The 12,525-nt window shown below is 66.6% G+C and overlaps 1 protein-coding gene across 2 annotated transcripts in view; it reads right to left on the bottom strand.

Moving 5' to 3' along the window:
• The window catches only part of KDM4B (lysine demethylase 4B), an 86,617-nt gene that overhangs the window by 59,527 nt on the left and 14,565 nt on the right, over window positions 1-12,525 (bottom strand). For both annotated transcript variants that reach the window (XM_070058683.1, XM_070058684.1), the window contains exon 2: window positions 6,652-6,756. The gene's annotated coding sequence lies outside the window, so the exon portion shown is untranslated. The remainder of the gene's footprint in view (window positions 1-6,651; window positions 6,757-12,525) is intronic.

Below are 12,525 nucleotides of genomic sequence, written 5' to 3'. Positions count from 1 at the left end.
CCTGCACCCACGTGGGAGACCTGGACGGCCGAGCCCTGAAGGCCGCAGACGGCGGACAGTGAATCAGAAGACAAACTCCCTCTCCCTCTGACAGAAGACGAGGCAAACAGCCCAGTCACATGATGGGCTGGGTCTGAACACACGACGGCACACAGCAGGTGCGCCGCGGGGCGTGCGGGAAGCAGCAGTCGGAACCACCAGGGCACAGCGTCACACGCACCATTCGCCAGGCCCAGGGAGACGGTGGTCACGAGTGTCGGCGAAGGTGTGGAGAACCCGGCGGCTTCCTGCCCGGAAGTGGTGCGGTGGCCACAGGAGACAGCCCACACCAGCGGGCGCCTTGGCACTGCGCGGGAGACCTGAAGGGCCCGGCTCGGATTCGAGCGCCGGGTCCCTGATGGGCACGGGAAGCCTCGGGAAGCTGCAGGTGTGGCCAGCGCGGGGGGAGGGGGAAGGTGGCTCTCCTGCCGGCCCAGGCTAACATGCTCCCAAAGTGCTGGGGCGCACAAGAAAAGCCCCGCCTCCGAACCAGGGGTGCCCCGTGAGTGCTGGAGCCAGGAGGGCCCGGCTGGCAGAGAGGGGCATGGGAGCGGCATGGACAAGAGCACCCTCGGGGCACCGCGGGGTCCTGGCGGCCAGCGGGAGCTCGGGGCCGGGTCGGGCGGTTTAGGGCCGCAGTCGCGGTGCGCTCCTGATTTTAGAAACCTCCTCTGCTGGGGGACAGGCGTGGGCAAGGCTGGCTGCTCCGAGCGCCCAGGCTTGCGGGACTGCCCCCTCGCCCTGCTCATTTTAGAACAAGGGCTCCTGGCTACACAGGGCCAGGGTGGGTGCCCACGCTGGGGAGTGGTGAGGAGAGCCAGGGCCCCGTGTCCCAGGCGCAGAGCAGAGGAGGGAGGGGGCAGGATGTGTGGTGTGGAGATGCGGGAGGCTGCCCGCAGCGTCCTGACCCTGGGACCTGCGGACACGCAGTGCAATGGCCCCTGCGGAGGACGCCTGGGCCCGGGTGATCCTGCGGGAGCCGCGGGCCCGCCCCAGCTCAAAGCCTCTCTCCCTCCTCTGCAGAGTCACACAGCGTGCGTGGGAGACCACGCACACGGTGAGGCCTCAGCGAGGCACTGGCTCAGGGGCCCCGGCCAGCTCCCCTAGCATGACTGCCCTCGGCCACCCGGGGGGCCCGTGAGCTCGCCTGCACCCCACAGGAGGCCACCAGGCGGGCCTCAGCTGCCCGTGCCACGCCTGCACCACAGCCCCTCCTCGCCAGGGGTCCTCAAACACAGGGCGACGGGGTCAGTGGCCGCCTGGCAGGGGTCGTGGGTGAGGGCACCAGCCCGCCGAGCCACCCAGCTCTGCCACTGCACCCACCTCTGCAGCTGCCTGTGGCCCTAGACCCAGAGCCCCCCGGGGACAGAGGGGTGAGCTGAGCCAAGGACCGGCCAGGTGACAGCTCCTGGGCCCACTCCGCGCCGGAATTCAGGGCTGACCCACCCAGCCTGCGGCCCTGCTCCAGTCCAGAGCTCTGCTGGCCGGGGCAGAGGACCAAGGGGGCTTCCGAGGGCAGAGCAGCCACAGCAAGGCTGCGACCCCAGTGCAGCACCACGGCGGCTCCGACGGCCCGCACCCGGGCGGATGTGAGGCGTGCGCACCGCGCTGCCGCTGCCGATGCACACCGGGGCTCTCGGGGATGAAGGGCCACGTCCCCTCGGGCCTGGAGGGCGCCGCCCCCACGCTCTCTCCCCCCAGGTCCTGCCCCAGGAGGTCTGCCCCTCAGAGAAACCCCGGACCACCGCGTGCTCCACCTTCCAACAAAGCAGGGTCCGGTGCCCAGCAGGGGTGGAAGGTGGGCGTCCCCGAGGGCAGGCCCGGCGCACGGCCTGGCACCGTGTCACCCCAAGGAAGAGGGGCCTGGCCTCTGGTGCCGTCTGCAGGGGTTCTCTGCTCTGTCCCACTCGGCTGGGAGCACCCAAGACGTCCCTGAATTCATGGAGCCCGCGGCTGGGCGGGACCGCCTACTTGCTGCTCAGAAAAGCCGCTGCCCACAGCCCGCAGTGCCGGGGGCACGGGGACACAGGCCCATGGGAGCTCAGGACAGGCTGGACCCCGCAGAGCTGCTGGACAGACACGGCCGAGGGGATGAGGGCCACAGCAGGCACCTTCGAAACGCAAGCCCGGGAGGCCACGCAGCACGTGGGCTCGGGGGACCCCAGGGCTGGGCTCCGAGGGGCGCCCACAGCCCTGGCCTGGGAACAGCCTCACGCTGTCCCAGGGCCACGATGGAGGCCACACCAGCTTCCCGTGGCTGCTGGGACAGCGGCCACAAGCTGAAAACGGCACGGAGGGGCGGGCGTGGGGCAGCCGTTGGGTCGCCCGCACCCCACACTGCAGTTCCTGGGTTCGAGTGCCACTCTGCTGCACACCCCTGCTTCTTGCTAACTGCACCCCGGGAGGCAGCCGCTGATGCCGACACCCCATGCGGGAGCCTGGGTCGAGCTCCGGCTTCTGGTCAGCCCGGCACTGGGAATCGCAGGCCCCTGAAAAGTGACCCGGGGTGGGGGTTCCCTGTCCCTCTGCCTTTCAAAGTAAAGCAAACTAAGTGGGGGCCCACATGGAATTCTGGGCCCCGGGCTTGGGTGTTTGGGAATAACCCAGTGCATGGAGGATCCCTCGTGTCTCTCTGCCTTTCAAGTAGGTGAAAATAAACAAACATGGGGCCGGCACTGTGGCACAGCAGGTTAAAGCCCTGGCCTGCAGTGCCAGCATCCCATACGGGCACTGGTTCGAGTCCCGGCTGCTCCACTTCTGATCCAGCTTTCTGCTACGGCCTGGGAAAGCAGTGGAAGATGGCCCAATTCCTTGGGCCCCTGCACCTGCGTGGGAGACCCTGAAGAAGCTCCTGGCTCCTGGCTTCAGATCAGAGCAGCTCCAGCCATTGCGGCCATTTGGGGAGTGAACCAGCGGATGGAGGACCTCTCTCTCCCTCTCTGCCTCTCCTCACTCCTCACTCTGTGTAACTCTTTCAAATAAATAAATAAATCTTTAAAAATAAATAAATAAATAATATACACTGCACAAAGAAATCAAGGGCCTTCCCCGCTCTCCCCGCCCCCGTCCCTGACGAAGCAGGTCCTGCCACTGCCTGGCGCACGGCCGTGACAGCAGCGAGGTTGTCCCGATGGAGGCTCAGACTCTGCGTCAGAACCGGGACGGAGCTGCACGGTGGGGTCTGCAGCCCAGGACCCACGCCCCCCACCCCCAGCGCCCACAGCCAGGGGCAGGGCTCAGGGCAGCAGAGGAGAAGGGCTGGAGGCTCCTGGTCTCAGCCAGGGGCCTGCCCGGCGGGGTGAGCAGATGGAGGCCAGCCCAGCTGCTGGCCCGCCAGACGGCCAAGCACAGCTGTCCCTCCTGCAGAGGCTCAGGCCACCGCATGGCCACAGGCGCAGGCGGTGACTTCAGGCCGAGCACTGAGCTGCAAGCCACGGGCTTAGGGGCACGACAGCCCTCGGTGCCCACACGAGGGCAACACGAAACCCCTGCGCCAGCCCAGGCCCTGTCGCTGACCCCAGAGCAAGCACGTGAGGGCCCAGGGTCCACCGGGGTCAGGGCCACACGTGGAGAAGGCACCAGAGACGAGGCACACGGCCCTGCTCGCCACCTGCAGGACGAGGGCGGGGCCCAATCCAGGCCCCGCCCACCCTCTGCCCAACTCCCAACTGCCGCAGAGAAAACCAGGAACAACCAGGCCCAGCGAGGGGCTCTGTGGAAGCAGACGGAGGCGGGGCAGGCATTGAGCCACCCCTGGGACGCACACAGCCCACGTAAGCGTCGGTCCGAGTCCCGGCTGCTCTTCTTCCAGCCCCTCTCCCTTCGAGTTTACCCGGGTGAGCAGCAGGAGACGGCCCAGGTACTCCAGCCCACGCCACCCTCGCGGCAGGTCCAGATGGAGCTCCAGGCTCTCGCCTTTGGCCTGGCCCGGCCCTGGCTGTTGTAGCCATCGGGGGAGAGAAGCAGCGGATGGAAGACCTCTCTCTCTCCCTCTCGCGCCCGTTCCGCCTTGCGAATAAGTCAAATAAATCTTTAAAAAGGGAAGCAAGCAGACAGAGAGGAAAACGTTGCCCAGGTCACCGACCCAGGAAGCCTGTGCTGGCCACGCATGGAGCCCGGCCAGCAGAGCCCAGCGCCTGCCTGAGCGCAGTGTGCAGGGCCCACTGTTCCCGCACAGGGAAAGCCGCGGGACCGGGGACAAGACATCACCACTGTTCGGCAGCACCTGAACACGCCAAGGGCCGGGGGCGACGGCTCGGGGCCTGCTCTGCGACAGGCGTGGGGGAGGCCCCGTTCAGAGGCGAGCAGCAGGCACCGGGCTGGGAATGGAGACCAAAGGCTCCACGCGCAGCCAGCAGCAGCCCCGAGCCAGGACTCTGCCCAGAGGAACAGAAGCTGTGGCCTGGTCCGGAGCAGTCCCCACGTGGAACCACACGAGCACCCGCCCACACGGGTGGACACACAGCGCAGGCGTGTGCACAGGGAACACGACACGGCCAGGAGCAGGGCCAAGGCCCTGGCCTTGCTGCAGCGTGCAGGGCCCAGGACACGCAGACACGGAAGGCCACGCCGTGTGGGGCTCCACCGACAGGGAGCTGGGGGGATGGGGGACGCCTGGAGGCAGCGGCATTCGCACAGCTGTCCGCTCTGACCGCCACCGAGTCTGAGTGCAGCAGGCGACAAGCAGGGCTGCGATGACCCCTCGACAGAAGCCGGCCTTCGTCAGTCAAGGGCAGCCTGCTCGGGGCCACAGAGGAGCCCCCTCTCGCCTGGGGAATCGGCGCCCCGCACGGCCAGGCTCGGCACACTCGGCGTCCGCGGCGGGACAATGGGCGAGCCACCGGGCAGCAAGCTCCCGGCCATGCCCCGAGCCACAGCACAGGGCCCCGGCGGCAGGGTCCGAGCTGACCGCTCCAGCCTGCAGACAACCTCGGGCGGGGAAGAAATTCCAGACTTGCAGGCCACGGGATCTGCCACGGCCGGTGTGACAGCACGTCCACGGACGCACGTGGCCCCGCGGCAGTGCGGCTTCCCGTACAGACAGGGCCAGCGCTCAGCTTCCGAACGGACCTTCAGCCGCTCACCCCACGGGATTATGGGCATTTTCTCCTGGGTGGTGGGGGGCGTGCTAGGGCAGAAGTTAAACATCAGCCTGTGTGTGTGAGGGGCCTGAGGACCAGCACCCACCGCGGAGCCCCAGACGCCCGGCGTCCTGCACTGCAGAGCCCTGCCCAGACCCTGATGACCCCCCAGTGGTCCCAGCCTGCCCCCAGGGCCACTCCAGGAGAATTCTCTCCTCAGCCCCACAGGGGCTACCTGACCTGACAACAGGGGGCGATGAAACCTCCACAGAGCCCCAGGGAAGCCCCGCTGCTCTGCCGGAGCCTGCCAATCTGGGGAGGAATTTGCTGATGTTCACCCATCAAACCCTTCTGCCAGGGCCCCCATCCTTTGTCCTAGACGGCGCGGGGGCAAAGAGGCTCCCTTAAAGACTGGAGTCTAGACACAGACTGCGCTCAGCCCTCTGCCCTGCCGAGCCGCCCGCCTGGCCTGCCCAGGTGTGTTCTCTCCACTCAGCCACGTATCCTAGCTCTCCCCCGTCTGAGCGACTGGGCGCTCTGTCCCTCCGTTCTGACGGATGCCCTGTCCCCCACGAAGCCTTATCACTCCGCTAAGAAAAAGACAGGGCCCGGGTATGGCGCGGAGGGGAAGACATGCTTGGGTTGCCTGCGTCCCACATCGGAGCAACTGCGTTCAGGTCCCAGCTCCACTCCCAACGCCAGCTTCCTGCTCACGCGCGGCCAGGGAGGCAGCAGTGGCGGCTCGAGCACTGGGGGCCCTGCCCCGCCGCGGGACCGCTGCATCGGGCTCTGGGCTCCTGGCGGCAGCCTGGCCCAGCCACTGGGGGCTGAACCAGCACTGGAAGATCTTCCTGGGCATGCATGTGTCTTCCAACTAAATAAAGACAAATCTAAAAAGAACCAAGCCACGGCCACATCGCTGCAGGCCGCCTCCGAGGACCCTGAGCGCTCCGGCACGGGACACTCGGCCACGCAGCCCTGGACGGGCGCCTTCTTCCCCAGACCAGGGGGCACCGTGAAGCCGGGGGCCACTGATGGGGACTCACCTCCTGGGGCCTGGGTCTGCCTGTCCCACACTCAGCACCCCCCCCCCCCATCACTCCTGGCCCTGGACGGCGTGTGAGCCCGAGTGACAGTGCGCGTCCTCTCCCAGGAGCGTCCCCCTCGGCCACTACCGGGGCCACTCCCCTCCTGACAGCTGGAGGACAGGGTGCGGGACAGGGCACTGGGCCCTGCCCTCCCCGGACACCCGCACCTGAGCTGACATCACGCCGGCCCCGCTCCCGGCAGTGGGTGCCGCCACACAGGCAGGGTGTCCGGCCCGCGAGAGCCAGCGTCACGGAAACACTTGAGACGTCACGGCTCCGATGCCAAGGGACAGGAAGCAGACGCGGGGCACCCAGCCCAGCGGGGGAGTCCCAGGCACCTCCCCGGGGCAGCCGGGCTAAGGTCAACCTGACCCCAAGACGCGGAGGGAGAGCCAGACAGACGCCGGCTCCCACCACGGGGGCCCGCAGCCCGCCCTGCTTACCGCGCAGCACTGGCGGTGTCCCGGGCCGCAGGGGCTGCTGGGTGAGAGCCCCTCCACACGCCGGCGTGGGTGCCTCCCCTCACCTTCCAGCCGCGGTGACGGTTGCTAAAGGGGCAGATAAAAGCTTAATTAGTGAAAGTGGCTGCACACTTACATTCATTCATTCATTCATTCATTCATAAGGGAGAGAGGTCTTCCATCCCTGGTTCACTCCCCAAATGGCTTCAACAGCCAGAGCTGGGCCGGGCTGAAGCCGGAGCCAGGAGCTCCATCCGGGTCTCCCTCCCACGGTGGCGGCAGGGACCTGAGCGCTCCAGCCACCGCTGCTGCCTCCCGGGGCGAGTGGCGGGCAGCTGGATCAGAAGCGGAGCAGCCTCCATCAGGGGGCGCTGATGCTGCACACAGCGACTTAACCTGCGAGGCTGCGGCGCTAGCCCGACGGCCTGATTCCGAATCATCTTCCCAGCAGCTGTGCGCAGCCGCCCACCCTCCTCAGTTGTCAGGAACCTGACACCCGCCGGCAAGCGCTCCGCCCCCCACGTCTGCCCATTCATTACTCGTCTGTTGTAAGCTCAGCTCCTCAGACCATAGCTGAGCCAGCAAGAACCTTCTGGAAGCTGTAAGACACCAACAACCACCGAGATTCTCAAGGAGCTGCCTCCTCCGAACCCCGACAGCCCCCCCAAGCAGACACACCACGTGAAAAATGGCCTGGGAAAGCAGCGGGGCCCCTGCACCCGCGTGGGAGACCCGGATGGAGCTCCTGGCTCCTGGCTGCAGCTCACAAGGCCAGGTCCTGCTGACGTGCGCGCTGGGACGCAGCGGTGATGGCTACGGTACTCGGGCCCCTGCACCCGTGCGGGAGCCCACGACCGAATTCCTGGTCTCCGGCTTCCGCTCAGAGCGGCCCCGGCCACTGCAGGCATCTGAGGGAGCGAACCAGCAGAGGGAAGATCTCCCGTTCTCCCCACCCACTCTCCAATCAATAAAAGTCACTTTTAAAAAGTAAAGCAGCAGCCACACTCAAACGCTAGCTGAGGGGCCGGATGCAGCGTAAAGTTCTGGCGTGGCACGAGAGAGAGGGGCCGCGAGCCAAGGGACACAGCACCTCCTGAGCAGGAAAAGGCGGGAGCCTGGCCCTGCCCACCCCTGGCTGTTGGCCCAGGAGAGCCAGGCCGGACACACACCGCACATGTGGAGCGCGTCCTCCACCACGTGACAGAGGACCACCAGGGCGGTGCCCAATGTCCCGAGCCCGGGCCGGCACGGGGCCTGCTCACGGCAGCCAGTGCCCCCCTGTCAATCACAGTCACCTCTCCCCAGGCATGCCCCCCCAGCACGGGCTCTGAAGGCAGAGGAGCCCCCGGGGCCTGAGCCTCGCAGCTGGACAGACCCCGCCCGATCACTGCTGCACTGCCCCGACCCCCGGCCCCTGCCTGCGCTGGCCGGGGGCTGACAGCTCCACCTTCGGGCCCAGCTCTCACACCACGGCCCACGCCCCGCCCACTGCCCCCTTCACAGCCAGCGGCTCAGGCTGGCCTCAGACCGGGGGCCGCAGGCTCCACCTGGCACGGGCCCAACAGCTCCCCCTGCGAAGTGGCCCCGGGGAGGCAGGGCTGTGGCTGCGGCATGGAGACAGCTGACGCGCAGCGCCCAGAGGTGACCCAGGCCCGGCCGCAGCCACATGGCCCTGACACGATGGGACAGGAGTGCCTGCCCCGCTGCGGCCCCCACCCCACGCTGGCCACGGGGAGAAGAATGAGATAAACCACAGAACCCCCGAGCCCAGGAAGTGAGAATGGAGGGGATGCCACGTGGGGACGGCAGCTCCCTCTCCTCCCTCCGTCTCGCTGCCTCTCAGATGAATTGAATTTTCAGATTTTAAAAACAAACAGGGACGTAAATTAAAGTCTATTAATTTGGTAAAACACACAGCAGCCCAGGCAGGCTAGGCCTGGCAGCATCCCATGCTGGCCCAGCCCACGGACCTCGCGTGGGCTCAGGGCGAATCTGGGGCGCTAAGAATAGAAGTGGCAGGGGGAGCCCAGCCTGGTGCTGTGAGAGCTGTGGGGTTGCCCCTGCAGAGGCTCCCCGCCCCTCGAGAAGGCCAGTGGGTGGGCCAGGGCAAACAAGAGCAGGAACCGGAAAGAGCCACTGGCGCCACGGCACCCCTGGGACCCCGAGGACCCAGCCCCACTGAGGGCAGCTGCTCTCGGCCCAGCACCAGCCCTCGGGAGGCCGGGTCCACGTCAGCCATGCCACAGCCTCGAGCCTGGAGCTGGGGGTGGGGGGTGGGGCAGACTGGGAGCCAGGCCAGAAGGGAAGGAACCCCTCCCCTGCACACTTGGGGACCTGAGCGGACCCACCCGCCCCTCTGCCGGCCACCTCCTGCCGCCCACCGAGCCTGCAGGGGACTCTGTGAGCTCCCCGCCAGGGGCCGCTGACACAAATGCAGTGCAGGAGGAGGACGCCCTGGGCAGATGCAGACCCAAGCTGCCGTCAGGGCGCGCCCAGCACCGCTCGCCATTGAGGCCACCGTGGCTCCGTGGGGAAGGGGTCAGCCCTGGGCTGCAGCAGGGACGCACGCGTGAACCCGAGACAGGAAGAGGACGCGCGGCAGCGGGCGGGGCCGGTGCCTGCAGAGGGCACCTCGAGCTACCAAGTGTGCGGACGGCCCTGGCAGCACCCTTACCGCGGGACCAGCACCTGCGACGTGAACGGGGGAGGGCAGCTCAGCTCTGCCCTGCGAGCCCTCGTCAGGAAGTGCTCAACGGAGGCGGGGGGGGGGGGGGGGAGGCAGGGAGGGAGAGGGAGAGAGAGAAAGAGAATGAGAGAGAGAGAGAGAGAGAGAGAGAGAGATATCTTCCATTTCCCTCCCCTGGTTCCCTCCCCAAATGCCCACAGCAGCCAGGGCTGGGCCAGGCCACAGCCAGGAGCTCCATCCGGGTCTCCTGCGCAGGCTGTGGGGTAGCAGGTAAAGCCACCGCCTGCAGTGCTGGCATCCCATATGGGCACCGGTTCGAGTCCCAGCTGCTCCACTTTCAATCCAGCTCTCTGCTGTGGCCTGGGAAGGCAGTGGAAGATGGCCCAAGTGCTTCAGCCCCTGCATCTACATGGGAGACCTGGAAAAAGCTCCTGGCCCCTGGCTTCAGATCAGCCCAGCTCCAGCTATTATGGCCATCTGGAGAGTGAACCAGCAGATGGAAGACCTCTCTCTCTTTCTCTCTCTCTCTCTTTGGAACTCTGTGTTTCAAATAAATAAAGTCTTAATAAGAAAGACAGGAATGGAATGTGTGGTGTGATGTGCACACGGCTGCCTTCCAGCGCTGCCGCTGAGGGCCGAGGGACAGACACCGGGGAGCAAGCGCACCGCAGGCACTGGACCTCGGTCTCCAATAACAGACCCAGAGCTCGCCGGAGAAGGGGCAGCCCCTGGTGTCCCGTGCAGGCAGGGAGCCGACACCAGGGGCCGGAGGGTCTCGCAGCCCTAGCAAAGCTCCACGGAGCTCCATCTGGCCCAGCCTGAGGCCACCGCGCAGGCGGCAAAGGGCGATGGCGGCAGAGTCCAAGCCACAGGACGGAACAAGAAGCCGAGCGGCCACGCGCACAGCAGTGAGGGAGGGGAGACGGGCAGCCGCTCCTCCCGGCAGCAGCAAGGAACAAAGGCAGGACCCAAGGAGTCGGACGGGCCCACTCCTCGACACCAGCACAGGAGCTCAAACCAGCCGCGCCCGTCGGCAGCAACGGCGCGTCCTCCCCGCTCAGTGCTGCTCGTCAGCCTGGGGAACCTGACCGCGGTGTCGAGGCTCCGTCCCCACGCAAACACCTGGGCCCCCGGATACGATGCCGGGGAAGGACCGTGTCAGCTCCCCGAGCTCGGGGAGCCAGGGACACCGGGCGACAGGTGCAGACCTGGCGATGGCCACGTCAACTTCCCGCCTTCCCCCACGCCCTCGGGGAGGCGCAGGTCTGGGGAAGCACACGCTGCTCGACAGGGAAGGGGCCCAAGCTGCGCTCAAAGGTGCCTGGCAACTTCTCCCCTTGCGCTCGCAACATTGTGGCCAACAGGAAATTGTGTCCAGAGGTGGTTTCACTTTTGCTTTTAATGCTGAGCGAGTAGAGTACCCGGGCAAAGGGGAGCTGCCCAGGAAGGCCAGGACCTGGCTGCGACCTCACGCTCACGAGAATGGCGCGCAGGAGGGCTGGGACCTGGCTGGGACCTCATGCTCACGAGAATGGTGCGCAGGAGGGCCGGGACCTGCTGCGACCTCACGCTCACGAGAATGGTGCGCAGGAGGGCCGGGACCTGGCTGGGACCTCACGCTCACGAGAATGGTGCGCAGGAAGGCCGGGACCTGCTGCGACCTCACGCTCACGAGAATGGCGCGCAGCTGCCCGCATCTCTGCAGGCACTGGATGGGACGTGAAGCAGAGGGGTGAGGGCCCCCCCAGCCGCAGGACAAGGGGCGAGCGGGGGACATAGCATCCCGGGCCCAGGCAGGGGCCCTGCCCAGCCAGAAGCAACCCCCGGCGAACACCAGCCTTCCTTAGGTGATATGGGCTCCCCAGTCCACAGCGCAGTCGTTAAAGCTCTAATCATGAACAAAACGTCTTCCCATTCATCTGCACGTTTGCAGTTCTGTCCTCTGCTTGGAGCTCCCACGTCTGGGCGGGGAGGGTCGCGAGGCAGACGCCCTCTTCTCACTGAGCCCTGCACCCAGCACAGGGCCCTGCCCGCCCTCCCACTTGGCATGCTGCAGGGTTTCCTTGGAGCTGGCACGAGGACCGGTGAGCCCACGCAGGGGGCCAGTCGGACCAGCCCAACAGCCCCGTCCGGCAGGCACTGTCATTACAACCCACTTCCCAGCTGTGGACGCTGAGGCCCGGGGCAGCTGCGTGACTCCCCCGCGATCCCCAGGCTAATAACAGGGGGCCAGCTTCCCTCCAGGCCCTGCCCAGCAGACCCAGAGTGGGGTGGGGACAGGGGCAACCACCTGGCTGCCTCCAAGTCCAGGGCTCCACAGGTGCACAGGAGCTGGGGGAGGAAGAAAGGGGCCCACGTCCACACAACCTTAGGGTGGGGGGCCATGTCTGCACAACCTTAGGGTGGGGGCCCACATCCACACAACCTTAGGGTGGGGTCCCACGTCCACACAACCTTAGGGTGGGGTCCCACATCCACACAACCTTAGGGTGGGGGGCCATGTCTGCACAACCTTAGGGTGGGGTCCCATGTCTGCACAACCTTAGGGTGGGGTCCCATGTCCGCACAACCTTAGGGTGGGGGGCCATGTCCGCACAACCTTAGGGTGGGGTCCCATGTCCGCACAACCTTAGGGTGGGGTCCCATGTCCGCACAACCTTAGGGTGGGGGCCCATGTCCGCACAACCTTAGGGTGGGGGCCCATGTCCGCACAACCTTAGGGTGGGGGCCCATGTCCGCACAACCTTAGGGTGGGGTCCCATGTCCGCACAACCTTAGGGTGGGGGCCCATGTCCGCACAACCTTAGGGTGGGGGCCCATGTCCGCACAACCTTAGGGTGGGGGCCCATGTCCGCACAACCTTAGGGTGGGGGCCCATGTCCGCACAACCTTAGGGTGGGGGGCCATGTCCGCACAACCTTAGGGTGGGGTCCCATGTCCGCACAACCTTAGGGTGGGGGCCCATGTCCGCACAACCTTAGGGTGGGGGGCCATGTCCGCACAACCTTAGGGTGGGGTCCCATGTCCGCACAACCTTAGGGTGGGGGCCCACATCCGCACAACCTTAGGGTGGGGGCCCATGTCCGCACAACCTTAGGGTGGGGTCCCATGTCCGCACAACCTTAGGGTGGGGTCCCATGTCCGCACAACCTTAGGGTGGGGGGCCATGT

This window comes from Oryctolagus cuniculus, chromosome 16 (genome assembly GCF_964237555.1).
Source record: "Oryctolagus cuniculus chromosome 16, mOryCun1.1, whole genome shotgun sequence".
NCBI lineage: Eukaryota > Metazoa > Chordata > Mammalia > Lagomorpha > Leporidae > Oryctolagus > Oryctolagus cuniculus.
The sequence above is the reverse complement of the archived record's forward strand: the minus strand, read 5'-3'. Positions and strand labels throughout refer to the sequence as shown.